Raw genomic sequence first — 19,383 nt, forward strand, 5'->3', positions numbered from 1 at the left:
GTGAACATGTTGCCCATCCTGGTGTCCATTTCCGTGGTTACCTGATTCAACGCCTTGGCCTGAACCTGCTGACCCTGCAACAACTGTTGCATCATCATACTCAGACCCTTCAGCTCATCTGATTGACTGTTCCCGGTAGCTGGAACAACTTGCTGATTGCTCTGCGGTTGTTGCTGGTTCTGGCTCTGAATCTGCCCGGCCGTAGCTTGCTCCATTCTAAAGACGTGCCCTTGGTTGTTTTTCAGTAGCTGATCAACCTTGGCAGTCAGCTCATCTATTTTCTGGGTGTCGGAACTGTTCCCTTTCTTGGAGCAATCACTCTCCTCTTTCTTATTAGCTGAGCTAGCAGCCATGTTCTCAATCAGCTTAAACGCTCCATCAGTGGTTTGAGTCATGAAGTCTCCATTGCTCGCAGATTTTAGAGCACCTTGGTATTTCCAGTCCACTCCATCATAGAAATTGTCCAGGAGGTAATCATCATCAAATCCATGGTGAGGACATTGTCTGCGATAGTCATTGAAGCGCTCCCATGCATCGCAGAAAGGCTCATCTATTTTCTGGGTGTCGGAACTGTTCCCTTTCTTGGAGCAATCACTCTCCTCTTTCTTATTAGCTGAGCTAGCAGCCATGTTCTCAATCAGCTTAAACGCTCCATCAGTGGTTTGAGTCATGAAGTCTCCATTGCTCGCAGATTTTAGAGCACCTTGCTATTTCCAGTCCACTCCATCATAGAAATTGTCCAGGAGGTAATCATCATCAAATCCATGGTGAGGACATTGTCTGCGATAGTCATTGAAGCGCTCCCATACATCGCAGAAAGGCTCATCAGTGAGCTGTCTGAAGAAGGTGATCTTGTTCCTCAATGCAGCTGTTCTTGTCTTAGAATAGAAATGGCTGAGGAACGCTGATCGGACATGTTCCCATGAAGTGAGAGAGCCGGTAGGGAGAGAGTTCAACCACCATGCAGCTTTTCCATCAAGAGAGAATGGGAATAACATGCACCTGATGTAGTCTGGTGGAACACCATTCACACGAGTAAAACTGCAGACTTTTTCGAAGCTCTCAATATGCTCCATTGGAATTTCTGTAGAGAGACCAGATAACACCTTTCTCTGTACTAAACCAATCAAAGCAGGCTTGATCTCGAAGTCCTGCCTGGTGCAGGGTGGAGGAACAATGGCAGAGCGCGTAGTAGGGATGTTGCAAGGAAGGTTTCTCTGCCCGATTGGAACAGTCTGCGCCTGTTGTTCCTGCCGCGCGAGAGCAGCCTGTTCAGCAGCCTGTTCAGCAGCATCCTGCTGAGCTTGGATGGTCTGCTTCATTTGAATCATCTGCTGTTGCATCAGTTGCATTGCTGCAGAGAGATCATCTTGATTGGCGTGATCACCCATAGTGGTGTCGGTTTGCCTTGGTTGTTGACGATTTGTTCTTTCTAACCTTGCTAGCTCCTGGTTGGTAAGTGTAATCAATTTTCCTTGGGCGTTTCTCTGAGTATGTCAACTGATCATGCACCAGGAACATTAGTTACAACAAAAAGGATAGAGCAAGTTAGAGGTCTTAGACTAAATAAATAACCAAAAAATAAAGGTAAAAAGATGGTCCCCGGAAACGACGCCAAATTGATATTACGTGTATACGCACACCAATTAACCTAATGTGCACACTACCACAATCGAATAGTATGTCGATGTAGCACTTTAGGATCGAATCCACAGAGACCAACGATTACACTTTATCTTTATGGGATCAATACTTAGCTAAAACAATGATGGGGTTTTGAGATTAAGGTTTTGTAACAAGCAAATAATAAGATTAATTAAAGATTTCAGATGATTAAAATGCTAGCCTAGGGTGGTTTTGTTGGGTGTTAAACAAGTGTGAGCCAAACATTTATTCAAGTTCGATTAAAGACCAGTCTAGAACTCGGATCACTTAAGATAGATCAGCCCACTGCCGTGGTGCTTCACCTTTTGTCAATCGATCTCAGTACCTAAACTGTCGTTTGGACTGAGATGCGATGACAAACATTAAGATCAAGTCCGATAGGTTCACAAAACACCCTAAGATCTACTTTCGCTGGTTAGGGATATGATGCTCATTCAAGTTATGTCAAGCAACCTATAACACTTTTGATGAATAGATTAAACCTAGAATCAGGCACTAAGTTGTTAACTTGATGCAAGTCTTAAGAACAACAGTGAATGAAGACAATCGATTTATAACTTATTTATGTCAAGCTCACGGATCTAACATCCTAACACCCTAGACTAAGCAAGCTGTCTACTCAGCCATGAAGCAAGAAAACACAGAGACAGAGATATAAAGCAACATGAAATATGACAGAAATAAAGTAATAGGGTTCAGGGGGTTCTTCGATAAATCGAGAGAGATGGCCTTCTCCCTTTACAAAGTAGCAAAATATCAAGTCTCCAACTCTAAGGTCTGGTGTCTTCTCCAAAAATAGCGTAGAATGTCAAAAGAAAGAGAAGAATATGATATATCAAAGCCACAGGCGGCTGGGAGAAAAAGATGGGATAATTTGGGCAAATCCCGTATTGACTTGTAATTTCCTTAAAAATCTCTGCCGCTGGAACATGCACTCGGGTTGCTCCGCTATCAGGAACAGTCACTCAGACTGCTCCGCTATCAGGAACAGTCACTCAGACTGTTCCGCGTGAAAACCTCCAGATTGGATTGTTTTCTGCCTCTTTTGTTCCAGCTGGTCCATCTGCCATCCAATGCAACTCCAGACCTGTAATGACTCGAAAAGGACTAGGAAGACTCGATAAAGACTTGAAAACCAATTAAAAAGCATATATACAAGATGTCTAAAACACTATATATCATAACACACGGTCGGAAATCATATGATAAATTCTTCGTAATGAAACTCAGTCCTAACAACCAAACTGTAATACGCGGCATGTAAGGAAAAATTCGTAACAAAGCTTCTAGAGCTATACGAAACATCCTAAAAAATGCACAAAATAGATCTCGGAAGGCCAACACTTCACAAAGCACTACGAAGGAAAACGTTCTTCCCATGGACAAATTTACGCGACACCTCAGTCCTAATTCCTCGATCCCAAATCAAATTATTAGCATCCAAACAGAAACAACAATTTTGGCTGCGAACATCCGTAGTCAAACCAGAATGTTTCTCAAACGCAGGGCTAAGACTAAACCCTTGCAACATCGCGAAACATCTTCAAGCCCGCAAACATCCCAATCTAAGAGAGTAAGGGGGATTTCCCCTTCTCCTTCATAGTCTTTGGTTACTTTGAATATCCCAATCTCTATTCTCTAGTTACTTAATCTCTCAGTCTCTCTAGTCTCTCAATCTCTCAATCTCTCACTCAAAGTCTTTATCTCACACCATTCTTATTCTTCCATCAGTCTCATCTTTTATTCTCTTCCATTGTTGACACAAGACTCAGTCCCAACCTGTGGAGGTTGATTCAGCATGCCCACACACAGTCTGTGCTCTGAAAATCTAACATGGTATCAGAGCCAGGTTCATCAGAACTTGGTTCCAGCTTCTGCTCAAGCACAAGCTCACTCCCATGCCTTTTCAAGCCAAGAAGAAGCTTCATTGTCCAGCCGGCTGTTCAACCTATTCAAGAAGAAGATGTGCTCATCCATGGTGTCCAGGAGCTGTCCTTGGTCGTTCTACAGACCCTCATGTCCGCCCTGAAGAAAGAAGGCCATTGGAAGCATGTCCAAGCCCTTCCCATTTACTGTCCAAGAAGAAACTTTTCAAGGAGATAGATTTCAGCTTGTAACTGGTGTGGCGACCCAAACATGAAGAAAGGAGGTGTCGTTGGCACGGTGGGTTCACGGAGAAAGGCCACGCAAAGAAGGAGATGTTGGTTCTCAAACCAACATCTCAGATCTGTCCATTTATGATGCATATTGCCTTGGAGGTTCAAGGAACCAGCACAGGTTCCTTGGCTAAAAGCTAAACCTCCTTCAATTGTTTAAAGCTTGTGTCTTTATGTTATGGTTGTGTTGTGTGGTGTGGTTAAGTCCTGTGGATTCTGTTTTGCATCATCTTGTTGTGATTGCCATAACTAAAGTGCCATTAATGGTTGTAGCATCTAGTAGAATGTCTAAGCTACTTGCATATTGGTACTGAAGTTGTTTTGCTGTTGCATTGGTTAGTATCATCTTGTTGTGATTGCCATAACTAAAGTGCCATTAGGTACACAAGGAATGTGATACATGTTACTCGTCAACTGCCAAGAATGTAGAGACAAAGGTCTTGTGCCATTGCATATCATCACTAGGATATGTTAGTCTATATTCTACAGGAAGTGTAGTGTTATTGATTATGCAATGAGAGATGGCCATTGCATGATACCATTAGACATATCAAGTCCAAAGTCTACAGGAAGTGTGTCTTGTGAGGCTTTCTATGGTGATTCAAACACCCTAGTTCCTGGTTAAGGAAGAGAGTAAATTCACAAGAAGAAAGCTATCATGGAAGACTGATAGTTATAAGACCATGGGGATGCATATGATCATCACAAGCTTAGCTCCTTGTAGTCTTGGTTCTAAGCTTGAGGGGGAGTCTTAATGCATATGATCCATGGTCAGTAACAAGTCTTCGCAAAGGCTCCTATAAAGGATCATCAGCTTGAGCTATTCTAGGCAGTCTAAGGATGAAAGTGAACTCATCAAAGCGGCTTCTATGGTGAAGTGGTTGATGAGAAGCTGATGAATCCATTCTGCCTTTCCAAGAAATTGATGGTACCATGGAGATGGTGCAATGGTCGAGTGGGAACTCATCTTAACAAAAGGGAAGTATACTAAGCTCAATTTAATTCAATACATTCATCATTTCAAATCAAAGTCTTGAAATGATACTTAAAATGTTTGAATGAATTGTGTGATGTTTCTTGATAAGTACTGATGCACCTTTGGGATAATGTATCAGGTACCATTGCTTGAGCCTCACTAAAAATGTTTCTGGTCACTTCCTAGCTTCTCTAAGATGGCTGTGAAGTATGTTCAGAGGGGGAGATCCAAACCAGTTCTATGAAGAGGACAAGCCTAGTTTGAAATATTACTCAGCCTCACTGGTGTTTGAAGATGATCTGGTCGCATCCTTGCCTTTCTAAGAAGGCTATGAAGCTTGTTGAGAGGGGGAGTCATAAACCGGTTCCATGAAGAGGTGAAGCTGAGTTGTGGTGTGTGCGCAAGTCTTGGAGAGTTGCTGCACCTGTTTAGGCCGTGATCCAGAACTTCTTGTGTCCAACCACACTGGTTCTAAGGCACAAGAGCTCACTGGCCTATCCCTAGGCTTTGGAGATCTCTACTCTTTTTCCCTTGCAAGGTTTTGTCCCAATGGGTTTTCCTTGTAAGTTTTTAATGAGGGAGACTCTTCAGAGTTCCAAGCTTGACTTAGGATCTCCTAAAGTCAAGCTTGAGGGGGAGTGTTGAACTGAAGAGGAGATAGAGCTTGTACATTAATAGGGCAAGCTCTGGAAGATGTCCAGAAGAGTTCAATCAAGCTTCAGAAGTGTCCTGAAGTATCTATCTTGTGAAGTTAACTCTAGGAGAGACTTAGACTGATCATGTGAAGGCTTTGGAGGAATTAGAGAGAAGATGGTCATAGGTACAAAGCTAGGGCGAGTTATACGGCCATGGTACGGTCTGGTACGGCCTAGGGCGAGCCATGAAGGTGTTTGGTGCAACCAAGAAGGATGTTAGGGTGAAATACAAAGATAGGGCGAGTGGTACGGACAGGAGGTCCATACCATCAACCGTAGAGCCACTCCTCTCGCCCAAATCACCCGGTTCAGCCTAAATCAAAGATGTGCAATGTGAGGGCAGTTTACTCTGATCCAATCCTATCCTATTATGTCCGTTGAGTTATTGAGGAAGCAAGGGAATATACCAAAGGATAAGGTGAGCTGTTGGTATGAGCTGGAAAGGTAAAGGTGCTTTACCTTTACAGCCATGACCCATCTTATCCATTCATTTCAAATGAAGCAATCTTAGCCCTCAATTCAGTCCAATCACGCCAGCTAGCACCAGAACATCAAAGACCAGCTTTCTCTCATCCTAGCCATCCATTCTATCTTTTCATTACAGCCTTAGGATACAGGTTTATGATCTGAGTCATGTAAAGGCATATATAAGCCATTTGTATGCATTTTGTAAACTCTAAGAGAGTAAAGGGGATTTCCCCTTCTCCTTCATAGTCTTTGGTTACTTTGAATATCCCAATCTCTATTCTCTAGTTACTTAATCTCTCAGTCTCTCCAATCTCTCAATCTCTCAATCTCTCACTCAAAGTCTCTTAATCTCACACCATTCTTATTCTTCCATCAGTCTCATCTTTTATTCTCTTCCATTGTTGACACAAGACTCAGTCCCAACCTGTGGAGGTTGATTCAGCACGCCCACACACAGCCTGTGCTCTGAAAATCTAACACCTAGAGTACCAATGTGAAAAGTACATGTAATAAAACGCTAAGAGCTACACAATACTGAGAACACATGGTATATTTATTGCAAAGTACTATGAAATACATGGAGCAATCAAAATCCTGCTTCTCCAGACGTGGAAAGCAGTGAAGCCTGGCACTTGGGTCATAACACCCACACCAGCACCCTCTAAGCCTGTCAGTGACGTCCTGCCGAAGTAGAATACAACATAGGAACTCGATAGTGGCCAGCTTCCGAGTGGCAGAATGCGAAATCAACACAGGTACTGGTAGTAGCCTTTCCTAGGAAGGCGGAGTACGGTCCCTGCGAAAGGCAAACTATTCCAGGTTCCGAAGGAACGCCGGGTCCTTGTGAATGCCCTGATCTAAAGAGGAAACCCAAGGTTCCCCAAACGATTTCGGGTCCTACGTATAAAATCTGAGGAAGAACCTCTGGGTTCCCCTATAGCCTCCAGGTTCCGATCAAAGATCTCAGGATATAAGGAAGAACCTCCGGGTTCCTATTTGGCCTCAGAGTTCCAAAGACGAAATAAAAAAGAAGGTATAACCCTTGTGCAGCCTAAGGCGCATCAGGGTCATTACAGCTTCAAAGAACCTCCGGGTTCCAATCAAAGATCTTCGGATCTTGGGAAGAAACCTCTGGTTTCCTATACTGCCTCAGAGCCCTAATATGATTTTAGAAAGAGGATAGAACCCCTGTGCAACCTAGGGCGCATCAGGGTTATCACATCCCTAAGAACCTTCGGGTTTCCATGCGACCTCGGGGTCAAAATACAAACACATAGGTCCTGATACGATCTCCGGATCTAAAGGAAAACCATGTACTCTTACATGACCTCGGGGTCCGATCAAGATATCGAAAACCTCCGCGTTCCGACTACGATCTCTGGATCTATCAAAGAATCTCCGGGTTCCTATACCGCCCCCGGGTTCCTATACTGCCCCTGGGCTCCAGTCATGATCCCAGGATCTTGAGAAGGACCTCTGGGTCCAAAATAAGACCTCAGGGTCTAGGGGAACCTCCGGGTCCCGAATACGATCTCAGGATCTAAGGGAGAACCTTTGGGCTCCTCCATGACCTCCGGGTCCCCAGACGACCTCCGTGTCCTCATGCAACCTCCGGGTTACAAGAACAATCTCCAGACTCCAAGAGTCCATATTCTAGAAAGCTTGAAACCCCCGGGTACATAGCCCGTCTCTCGGGACATAGCAGAAACCTCAGGGTTTCTAGGCTATCTCCTGACCTCTGCATAATCTCTAGGTCCGGGACAACCCCAATACAAAGGCTCAGCTCAACAAACAATCAATACGTCTGGATAAAAAGAAAGCCACAGCAGGGCCGTTGTTAAAAAAATAATAATAAAGGACGCAAAGGACCGAGGTTCAAACAAAAACCATTATTCAGAAAAAAAAGAAAAAAGGAAGAAACTGAGACATGAGTTTAGGCCGGAGATCCTCTCGGCTTGACAGACAAATCCACGTCCATCTCAGAAACCAGCAGAATGACAGGTTCATCTTCGAAAGTAGGAGGGGGAACACCTTTGTTCATGTCGTCCTCTTGAACCACAGCCTTGTATTGCTCCAGCGCCGTGACTAAATCCCATTTGGCACTCTGTTTCCTTAACCATTCCCTCATCAACTCCCAGCAAGCATAGACCTTCGGCTCATTCACGGGCATCACCATGTCAAACTTAAAGGTCTCTGCCGCCGCCTTGAGGGTGTCGATCTCTTCTTCCAGCTCTTGATTCTTTTGGCTCGTAGTCAATGCATCAGCTAAAGACGTCTCGGCCACCTTCTCCAGATCTTTCACCTTGTCGTTAAGATCGCGGACCTCTAACTCCCGGGCCGCACGCTGATCCCTCTCTCCTGACACCTGGCGCTTCAGGTCCTCGATCTCCTCTCGGAGGGTCGGCAGGCCTTCACTGGATAGTCGCTCCCCAAGATGGTACAGCTGAGATACGGTCTGCAAAAACACGGATCTAGATCAAGCTACCCGCCTAAAGGGGAAAGCAGGTATGCAGTAGAACTTACCCGAAGAAGCCCTCCTTGAAGAACTTGGAGCACCTCCTAGGGATCCCCTATAGGCAACACAGTACCGTCCTGAGGGAACACATTTAAGTTTAGATTGGACAAAGCCACAGCCAAAGTCCTTGTAGAGCGAGCCACGTCAGCAGACTGCTGTGCCAATCGAGTCGTCACACCGCCACTTTTGGGTCTCTTTCCTGGAAGAGATAGAGAAGGCTCCATCTTAACCACTGTCGAACAACGGCTGCCGGTAATCATCACCTCATCTCCAAAGGCGCTCCTATTACTGATAGCACTCAAATTACCCTAAAGAGTGAATTTACTCTCTCAAATAAGAGGTTCAATTGCAATACTTAGGAATCGAATCCACAAGGAGCTAGGGAACCTAATAAATCTAATGAAATTTCTTAAGTAGGATGTTTTAATGATTTAAATGTAAAATTGCAGTTTTGTTGAGCAAGTAATTTCTCGATTGACTGGTTGAGGTTTTGGTGCTTAAAAGGAAATAGCTAGACTTAGGGTTTTTATTTAGGAAACTTGAAATTATAATCCTACGGATGCCTAATGAGTTGCATGCATGATAATGTAGAGCTCAACTACTAAGCAACAAGTCAATCAGCTCTCGCATTTATGGACTTGTCTATTACTAGATCTAATGACCCAAACAAGTGTGTTCAATCAATAGCAAGTGTCGATCGATATTCCTATAGGGATACCGATCGATATACCTTTCACTCCGTCGATCGATTATCCAATATGTATATCGATCGACACGCTTCTAGTTAAGCTTTATGCGCGGGTTGAATGATGCTCACTAAGCTCACTAGATCAGCTCTCGCCTTACTCTTAGCAAGAATCTTAGCTCAAATAGAATGGTTTCAAGATGAGAATTAAGTTATCGCTTTTATCTAACAATCCTAGGGCAAGTTATATGTAGCTAATCTATAATCAGGCATTAATGACAATCCTAATGATTATTATCACAACTCAGCAATCTATAGTTGGGGCTAATCCCTCATAACCTATTTAAACCCTAAAATCTAATAATGGGACTACTAAGACATGGCCAAGCAATTCATAACATCAATTAGGTAATAAAACTTCATTAGAATAGTAAATAGATATCAATGGAGTTCCAATCACAAATATAACTTCAGATCTTCTCTTCAATCTATCAAAATCTTAAAATTTTTTTACTAATAATAATAAAACTACAAACACAAGAAAGCACACTTTGCCTCTAACATGGTGGCAAAGCTTATATAATTAGGTTAAAATTTGTCAGGGGTAATCTTGTAAATTGGTGAAGACTTGGGCTTCAAGTCGGCTGTGACCAAACAGGCTTTATGTGCGCTTCTCTGCCGATCGATGTTCTGATGTGAAAATCGAGCGATATTTGCTCCTCAATATCGACTGATGGTCGAGCTCGATGGTCATCTCGGGTGCTTCCTCCAAATATCTCCAAAATGCTCCAAAATCATCACTTATCTCCAAATCACTCCTGATCTTATAAATATAATAAAATTGACTATGTAATATCATAATTACTAGTAAAAACACCTATAAACTATGGGTGAAAGTGGGTCAACTCCATGATCTTTCAACTCCCCCAAACTTATCCTTTTGCTTGTCCTCAAACAAAACAAAAAGGCAGTCTCTCTGAAAGAAGTTTGAAAACAGCAGGGACTCACACAATTTTAAACTTAGAATCATCACCTCTACAATATTGCAATCCACATCTAAGAAGTCCTAATCACAAAAGCACATTATACCATATCCTAGCTTAGCAACCAAATTCACTTAGCTAACAACTTAGCAAATCTTGTCTGACATTCCCCTCTACCAACCTCATTTCTTAGAATAAATAAAAGTGTGCTTTACCTTGGGAGTATCGATCACATGATGCAAGGATTTTCAAACAAGTATCTTGACCTGCAGGTAAACATTAGTTTCTATCCTCTCTCTCTACTAATATTCTCTCTTAGTCAAAGTCTGCTTTTATTTGCAGGATCATTGACAAAAATGGTGGTTGCCACCAAGTCATGTTCTAATCCTTTACCTGTAGAATTCTTATGAAGCAAGTCTTAATGGTTGTAGCCACCAAGTCCTGTTCGAATCCCTTCCAAATAAATCTCTAATAGATGTGTGTATATATATATATAATAATAAGAAAAAATTTCGAAAATAGAGAGAGAGGGTGATAAATCAAAAGGGTGGGAACAGGATCATCCACCTCAGTATGGAATGACCCTTGGCTTCCATCCACTCGCCCGAGACCAGCAAATAAAAATCAACACAATCTTTACCCGGAACTGACAGTGGATGCTCTTTTAGATGGAACATCGCGATCATGGAATTTACAGGTTATTAGGACTTTGGTGGATCCACAAGATGTGAAAATTATTGAAAGTATTCCTTTAAGTAGATTTCATACAGAAGATCGGAATGGTTGGCATTTCACAAACAATGGAAAATACACGGTTAAATCTGGATATGAAGTGGAGCGAGTGTATCCGGACAGAGAAAGTACGCCACCCCTGTATGGTCCTTCGGTAACCCCGCTGAAGGCGTTTTGTTGGAAAGTACGCTGCCCACCTAAGATGAAACATTTTTTATGGCAACTATTGACTGGATGTATAGCGGTTAAGAAGAATTTGAGGTCAAGAGGAATGCAAGGAGATACAATTTGCGACCGCTGCGGAGCTCCCGAGGAGTCAATTAATCATGTATTTTTTGAATGTCCACCGGCGATCAAAGTCTGGGCACTTTGATGGATCCCAACGAATCCGGAAATATTTCCTACTCAATCATTATTTACCAATATGGATCATCTATTTTGGAGAGTCTCCTCCGAAATGGAGGATCATCATTTTGCATGGATTTTCTGGTATATATGGAAGGATAGAAACAACAAAGTTTTTAGCAATTTGGATATGGACCTGAAAGATCCTCTCAAATTGGCAGAAACAAAATCGTTACTTTAGGCGGAAGCGCAAAATTCCCAGAATCAGGGAATGGACCACACTCGGTTACCTGTACCAGCGGCAATCCTGACCTTACCAGGTAGATGGTGTTTTACAGATGGATCCTGGAAAAATCAGGATATATATTCAGGACAAGGATGGTATAGTACTCTGGAAGGTTATGATGGACTAATGGGAGCAAGGAATACAAGAGCGAGTTAGTCGCCCCTACACTCAGAGATAAAGGCTCTTATATGGGCAATGGAATGCATGAGGAACCTTAGACAGTTCCGGGTTACTTTTGCAACGGATTGTGCTCAATTGGTGAAGATGATTTCTGAACCAGAGGAGTGGCCAGCCTTTGCAAGCTATCTGGACCACATTGCACTTTTGAAGAGAAGTTTCAACAGCTCAGAGAACATTCATATACCACGAGCACAGAATTCAAAGACGGACAGTCTCGCACGCAGTGCAAGGAAACAACCGTCGTCTGTCGTTCATATGGATGCAGAGCTACCAGTGTGGTTCCCAAAATCTATATGAGTCTGTTCATGTTGCTGACAAAAAAAAAAGGGTGATAAATCAATATCCACAAGGCTTTACCTTCCAGACTTGTTTGAAGAATCCGATACCATGTATACCAAGCCCCAAGACAATCAGTTGTATCAAGCTTAGTGTTGGAGGTCAGCTTTGGTCCCTTCAAACAACCTCAGCAAGTGTAACATAGTTGGCAGGTTGATCCACTTTAGTATCTTTAGTACTATCTGCAATCAGTAAGTTCTAGAATGGTGCTTAAGAATAGTTAGATAACAAGCAAAAATCTAATAAGTTCATTATCCCTTTCTTGATTCAAGAAAAACTTTATGTTTAAAAATATATATATTCTTTTAAGAAAATTTATTAATAAACTAATATCCGTAAACCTCCCCCAGACTTAAACTACAATGTCCCCAGTGTAAACTCAGTCGGAGTTATGGTGATAATTAAATCATAAGTACTTAATGTAACAACTTAGAACGATATACCAGACCAGAATGGATGTTGACCGATGTAAGGATGCTGATACCGGTCGCGGCAGGTGATGCTATTTCGATCGATGTCGACAGTGTCTCGTCGGTCGATACTCACCGCAATCGTCTACTCGGATCTTTTTTTTTTTTTTATGACTTGCAATAATTAAAAACCAACATAAGTAGTATATTAATAAAAACCAAATAAACATTGCCTAATAGTGGGTTGCCTCCTACTCAGCACTTTGTTATAGTCATTTAGCTAGACTTTGGAGGTGATTTGGGCTAGTGATGTTGAAAGCTTGCACTTGTTGGGAAACAAGTCTCCATCTCTTCTTTGCGCTTGTTGAACCATGTACCAGTAAAGTCTTGCATTGCTTCATCTCCTCTGCGCCATTTATCCTTCATTATTGTAGTTGCATCTTCTATCTTCTCCAATCTATCTCCAAGATTCTCAAGATTGAACTGATGTCTCATAACTGTGGCGTATGTGTCAGCTCAGATCTCCTCTCCATGGTTGTGTGTGTCAAACATGTCTGATGTCATCTTTTGTACTAGCCTCCATCAGTTTGTAGCGTCGTCGACCGATGTCTATATGTGAGTGTCGGTCGATTTATTGTTGTGTTTGTCGATTGATGTTGATGCTTCTGGTCGACGGGCAATGTAAATCTGAATCTCCACTAATTCCTCTTGAATAGCTTCAATCTTGGAAGTCAAAGCACTAATGCTAAGATCCTTTGTGAAATAGATGTAATCACATCTACTATCAAGCCTCTCTTCTGTAGTTTCCAGAACTCTATAGATTCCTTCTACCAACTTATCTATCTCTTCTCTGGTGTGAAAATCTGGTTGAGACTTCATCGTATGTGAGTGTGGTGGATTTTCGTCGACCGATACTGCTAAGCGGTTGTCGATCGATGCATGTAAGCGACTGTCAGCCGATGCCTGTTGATGTCTGTCGATCGATGTAGGGCAAGACACGTCGGTCGCATTCTGAATTCTGGTTATGTCTTGTCTCATCTCTTCCATGCAAGTAGTTAGCCAACTGATACTATCATTCAATGGATGGTAGACTCCATCAAGATTCATCTGGAAGTCTTCTTTGTTCTTCTCTTGTTCTCCACAGATTCCATAGAACATCCTATTGATCTCGTCCTTGGTGTAGATTTATGGTACTAGCTTGGTTTGTGTGAATGAGCTAGCATGTTCTGGAAGACTTATGTAGTTGTGCTCATCTTTCGAAGCTCTTTCCATTAATTTTCTGATATCCTCCTTGGACACATTGACGATGTGTCCATCCACATCTCTTGCACATCCCTGATCATCTATGCTCCATACTCATCCTTCTCTTCCCGGTAGAATTTTCTGGTACCGAAAAGATCGAAAGCTCTTCTGCCGAATTTTGGACGTCTATTGATCGATGGGGGAATGTTAACATCGAATTTCTTCTTGGATCTGTCGATTGACTCCTCTATCTCTATGTCGATTGCCGCTCGTCTGTCTACTTCACTGATTCGGCCAGAGCGAGTTCTTTTGCCACAGGCTTCTGCAAGAAGTGAATCTGTTTCCACTTGTGCTTGAATTTCTGGTTTTAGAGGGCAAAATTTGTATACTAGAATTCTTTTTTTTCTGTATTCTTCATCATACAAATCTTCGCGGGTCTCAGGCGGTGCATCGTTTACTGCCAGGATGGGATTGTAGCAGTCAATCCCCCAATCTTCTAGACTACTGTCAACCGATTCTTATTCGTCTCCGTCGGTCGATTTGTTCTGGGCACTGTCGATCGATGTTGCAGTGTGAGTTTCGATCGACACCGATTATTATGTCATGTACTCAGCTTCACAGTGGCATGCTGCAATGATTCCTGAATCATTGATTCTTCTGAAGGTCGTCTGCGGCTTCTTGACTGGAATAGGGTTGTAGTGGACATGAGGATCTCTGAGTGTTAGGCACAACTGGTTGGTTTACAAGTTGCACACTGCTCCCATTGTTGACAAGAAGACTCTCCCAAGTAATAGAGAAGAGTTCCAGTTCAGCTTGATGTCCAAAACATGGAAATCTATTGGAACTAGGGCATTACCAATCTGCACCTCTAGGTCTTTCATAATTCCTCCTGAGTTTCTCAGGAAACAATCCACAAAAGTGAACAATTTCTTGGAAGGCTCCACCTGCAGACCTAGATGGTCTGCCATAACTCTAGGTAGGATGTTGACTGATGCTCTTGTGTCGCACAAGACATGTGGGAATTCAATACCCTTCACCGTGCAAGGTATTGCATATTGCCCAGGATCACTCTTCTTCTTCAATGTAACCCTCATCCTCATCTTTTCTCTAGCTTCACAGAACATTCTCCTAATGTCTTCTTCTGTCTCTTTAGTTTCTATGAAGAACATCCACAATCTGTGGGTAAAATAAGCCTAATCGAATGGCTTATCTAGAGGAATCAGGAAGACTCTTTTTCGGAAACTTTCCTTTTCCTTTTCCTTTTCCTTTTCCTTTTCCTTTTCATTAGTCCCCCTCTTCAGATGTTTTGCCACTTTTTCCTTTCTTCTCCTTAGGGTTCTTCCCGTAGGAACCCTATCAACCTCCATACAATTTTTTTCATCTTCTAAAGGTTGATGACGTCCTCTGGTGGGTTTTCTGAAGGTTTGGGTTTGGGCCTGAGTGCATTAAGATGTGTAACATCTATCTTCGGCATCTGCACTCGGTACGTAATAGGTGCTCTCGTTGATCGATGGATGCTGTAAGTTGTCGATCAATGGCTGTCTCCTGATGTCGATCGATGACGGGGTCAGAATGTCGATCGATTTTTACGTAGACAGGGCTGGGCGGATGTGGGGTGTTTTGCTGCAAACTCCTCGTGAGTCATGATCGTCACGGCATTGCAAGATGCGGTTAACTCTGTAGGTGCAGTCGATCGATGTCCAGGAGAGGATGTCGATCGGTTTTGGATGACGTCTGTCGACTGATATTCGTGGCTTGGCGTCGATCGACACCAACGCGATCCCCCAAAACTCATCAGACTTTCTACTTCGAAATCTCCTTCTTGCAGCGTCTCTTCTTTCACCACTTGCCATAAATCATCCCCAATGATGGCATTCACGTGGTGTTTCATCACATCATCTTCTACCCCTCTAGTCAAGGCTCCCTGCCTCTTAACAGCTTCTCCTGTCTGAACACCCTGCATCTCCAGCATCTTCACATGAGTGTTCAAAGTCTCAAACTTTGTGTTCAGGTTGGTGTAGACAGAATCTATCTTCCCATTGAAGTTCACTGTCATGCGCTGCTGTCCCTCGAGAACTCTATCAAGCATCCCCTCAATCTTGCTCTCTTAAGTTGGCGGTGGTGGCTTCTGGTAGTAGGTTCCATAACCCATGTTGTTATTGTAGGGTTTCTGGTGCTGCGAACTCTGGTTGAAATTGCCCCTATTTCCATAGGAGTTTCTGTTTCTACCTTGGTTTCCAGAACCTTGGAATCCAGATCCACTGAATTAGTTCACATCTGCTTCCTCTGCTCTACCCTTTGTGTCTACAGCCTCTTCATCTTCAACTAAGCAGACCTTCTTCCTGAGAAGCTTGTGAACACTGTCCAGCTTTGCCTTAACTTCATCTATCTGATCATTCGCAAGGATGGTGGCAGATCTTTTCCTCTCAAAGTCAATGTTCTTTGTGCTACTGCTAGATGCTAGGTTTTCAATGACTTTCACTGCCTCCTCTGGATTCCTGGTGTTGAAGTTCCCATTGCTGGAAGCATCAAGAGCCATCTGGTACTGCACCGCGATGCCTTTGTAGAAAGTACTGAGCAGTTGTACCTCATTGAATCCATGGTGTGGACTGTCTCTCTTAAAAGACTTGAATCGGATCCAGGAGCTTCTGAATGATTTTGCAGGTTCCTGAGTGAATGTAGCAATCTTGCTCCTCGAGTCTTCAGCACGTGCTTCATCAAAGAAGTTGCATAAGAATGCATTCTTGATGTCGCTCCAGGATGTTAGGGATGCTGGTGGTAGCTGCTTAGGCCAATGCGAAGCATCTCCAGCAAGTGAGTACTTGAAAAGCTTGCATAGGACGTAGTCTTCACAAACTCCCTCGACTTTTAAAGCATATATGAGATCCTCGAGCCTCTCCATATGGTCCATAGGATGCTGTCCCACGAGTGTGTAGTACTGCGGCTTCAACTCGAAATCCCTCTGAATAGTTCGAGGTCGAATGGCTGATCTGTTGGTGTAGAACTGATCGGGAAGGTTGTAGTCAGCCAATGTTCAGGGTCGAGCAGCCTCGTGTACAGGTAGAGTAGATCCTGTAGCTTCTGACTCAGGGATTGCAGCCCCATGAGCATCTATCTTCTGACATGTTACATTACGTACAGACTAAAGTATCGATCGATGTCAGTTGACGGGAGTTGAGTGTCTTCGGTCGACGGTGGTGAGCGAGTATCGGTCGACGGGACTAGTGTCTGGGCCGACGGTGGTTGACGAGAATCGAGCGACGAACAAGCGTTGTTGTCAATCGGTGAGGAGCATGCTTCTTTGCGGATTGAACGCTCCAAACTTGCTGGATCTGGTGAGAATAGCAGTTGAGTTTCCTTGGTTCTTCTGGTACTGCTGGGCATGTACTTGAAAATCCAAGAAAAAATTTTATGTCAGAAACTTTAACAAAATTAAATCTACCAGACGATCAAAGCTCCCCGTGACCCAATCAGCTCTCGCGTTTCTGGACTTGTATATTAACTAGATCTAATGACCCAAACAAGTGTGTTCGATCAATAGCAAGTGTCGATCGATTATCCTATAGGGATATCAATCGATACACCTTTCACTCCGTCAATCGATTATCCAATATGTAGATCGATCGACATGCTTCTAGTTAAGCTTTATGCGCGGGTTGAATGATTCTAACTAAGCTCACTAAATCAGCTCTCGCCTTACTCTTAGCAAGAATCTTAGCTCAATTAGAATGGTTTTTGGATGGAAATGAATGTATCGCTTTTATCTAACAATCCTATGGCAAGTTTTAGGTAGCTAATCTAGAATCATGCATTAATGACAATCCAATTGATTATTATCACAACTCAGCAATTTATAGTTGAGGCTAATCTCTCATTACCTATTTAAACCCTAAAATCTATCAATGGAACTACTCAGACATGGCCAAGTAATTCATAACATCAATTAGGTAAGAAAACTTCATTAGAATAGTAAATAGATATCAATAGAGTTCCAATCACAAATATAACTTTGGATCTTCTCTCCAATCTATCAAAATCCTAAAAACCTTTTGATGATAATAGTAAAACTAGAAACACAAGAAAGCACACTTTGCCTCTAACATGGTGGCAAAGCTTATATAATTAGGTTAAAACTCGTCAGGGGTAATCTTGTAAATTGGTGAAGACTTGGGCTTCATGTCGGCTGTGAACAAACGGGCTTTCTGCGCTTTGCTGTCGATCGATGTTCTGATGTGAACATCGATCGATATTTGTTCCTCAATATCGACTGATGGTCGAGCTCGAAGGTCATCTCGGGTGCTTGCTCCAAATATCTCCAAAATTGTGAACATCGATCGATATATGTTCCTCAATATCGACTGATGGTCGAGCTCGAAGGTCATCTCGGGTGCTTGCTCCAAATATCTCCAAAATGCTCCAAAATCATCACTTATCTCCAAATCACTCCTGATCTTATAAATATAATAAATACACTCTATAACACAATAATATCTTCTGAAATGGCAGAAGAGATACAATTTTATGTGTAGGAATTTATACCGGTTTATAACAATTTATAAATCAATCTATGAATTTAGTTTGCCTAGATCTCATGAAAATACTGAAACAATCTAGATCTTGAGGTTCCGAATATACCTGGTTATTCGCAACGGAAAGATGAATCAACCAAATCGAGATTTCTAGCACTCCAAACGTCGTGTCTCTACCGGTATCCACACGCACACAAATTAGATCGATACGGGATGCTAGTGCCGTTGAGATCAAATCTCAAATACTTGACAAACTCTTTTGTCTCTCTTAGGTTTTTTTTTAGTCGGCTGTTTTTCCATATGTCGATCAAGTCACTTACATGACCCTTTATAATCATATGACCTAAAATCACTTCTTAACTCACGTTGCACATCACATGCATATAAGTATATCACGTGAATATTATATATCATATATATAATATAAATGTATAAAACACCAAATATTCATGATCCAATTTACTTAGGTGTGTGTCCCTGTAACATCATATAATATTAGTAATGAATTACTAATTCATAGATTATAAACGGTTTCTAGCTACGACTTTAACAAGAGTAAGTACAAATCATTTAGGACATTCCAACCAATCTCCCACTTGTACTAGAATCATCTATTCTCATAATCCTTTTGTCTCAATATCTCGATCTCGGCATAAGGCAAGAACTAGTGTCATCCTTATTAAGCTAGATCTTTATCAAACTCTGATTTATACTGATAAAACAAACGACTGACAATCACCTCGTTTGAGCACGGCCATGCAATTTTCAGTATCAAATCTTCGATAGGCCCAGAGATATTTATCTCCCGTTATATGGGAGGGAAAAATCCCATCTTGTTCCATCATGTTCCTTAACAAAATTCATAGAACACAGAATCAATGCCTTTATAATCACCAGTTACGGCTATCGTTTGACAAGGTCAAAGTAAACTAATCCATAAATAAAGAATCATGAAGAACTCAGGTCTAAAGACTATACTTTATAGTCGTAATGAGACTCTCATGACACTCATATAACAATCTTGTAGAGTTTTCATAGCGGGTCAGTCCGATCATGTGTTCTCTAACACATATCCATGTGATTGACTTCAATACCACATATTGAATGACTCCATGAAACTTAGTCATCAATCACCTCACATACTAGCCATTCATGATCATTAATGTCCCAGTTAACAACC

At 42.3% G+C, this 19,383-nt stretch overlaps 1 non-coding gene and 1 pseudogene across 1 annotated transcript; both read left to right on the forward strand.

Moving 5' to 3' along the window:
* The first annotated feature begins 483 nt into the window (after positions 1 to 483).
* LOC125589426 lies at positions 484 to 565 on the forward strand (annotated as a pseudogene).
* A 194-nt stretch (positions 566 to 759) lies between these two features.
* Positions 760 to 866, forward strand: LOC125589417. The gene has a single exon (XR_007325609.1). It is a non-coding gene; the product is annotated as a small nucleolar RNA R71 (small nucleolar RNA).
* Positions 867 to 19,383: the final 18,517 nt, after the last annotated feature.

The sequence above is a fragment of the Brassica napus genome, chromosome C6 (genome assembly GCF_020379485.1).
Source record: "Brassica napus cultivar Da-Ae chromosome C6, Da-Ae, whole genome shotgun sequence".
NCBI lineage: Eukaryota > Viridiplantae > Streptophyta > Magnoliopsida > Brassicales > Brassicaceae > Brassica > Brassica napus.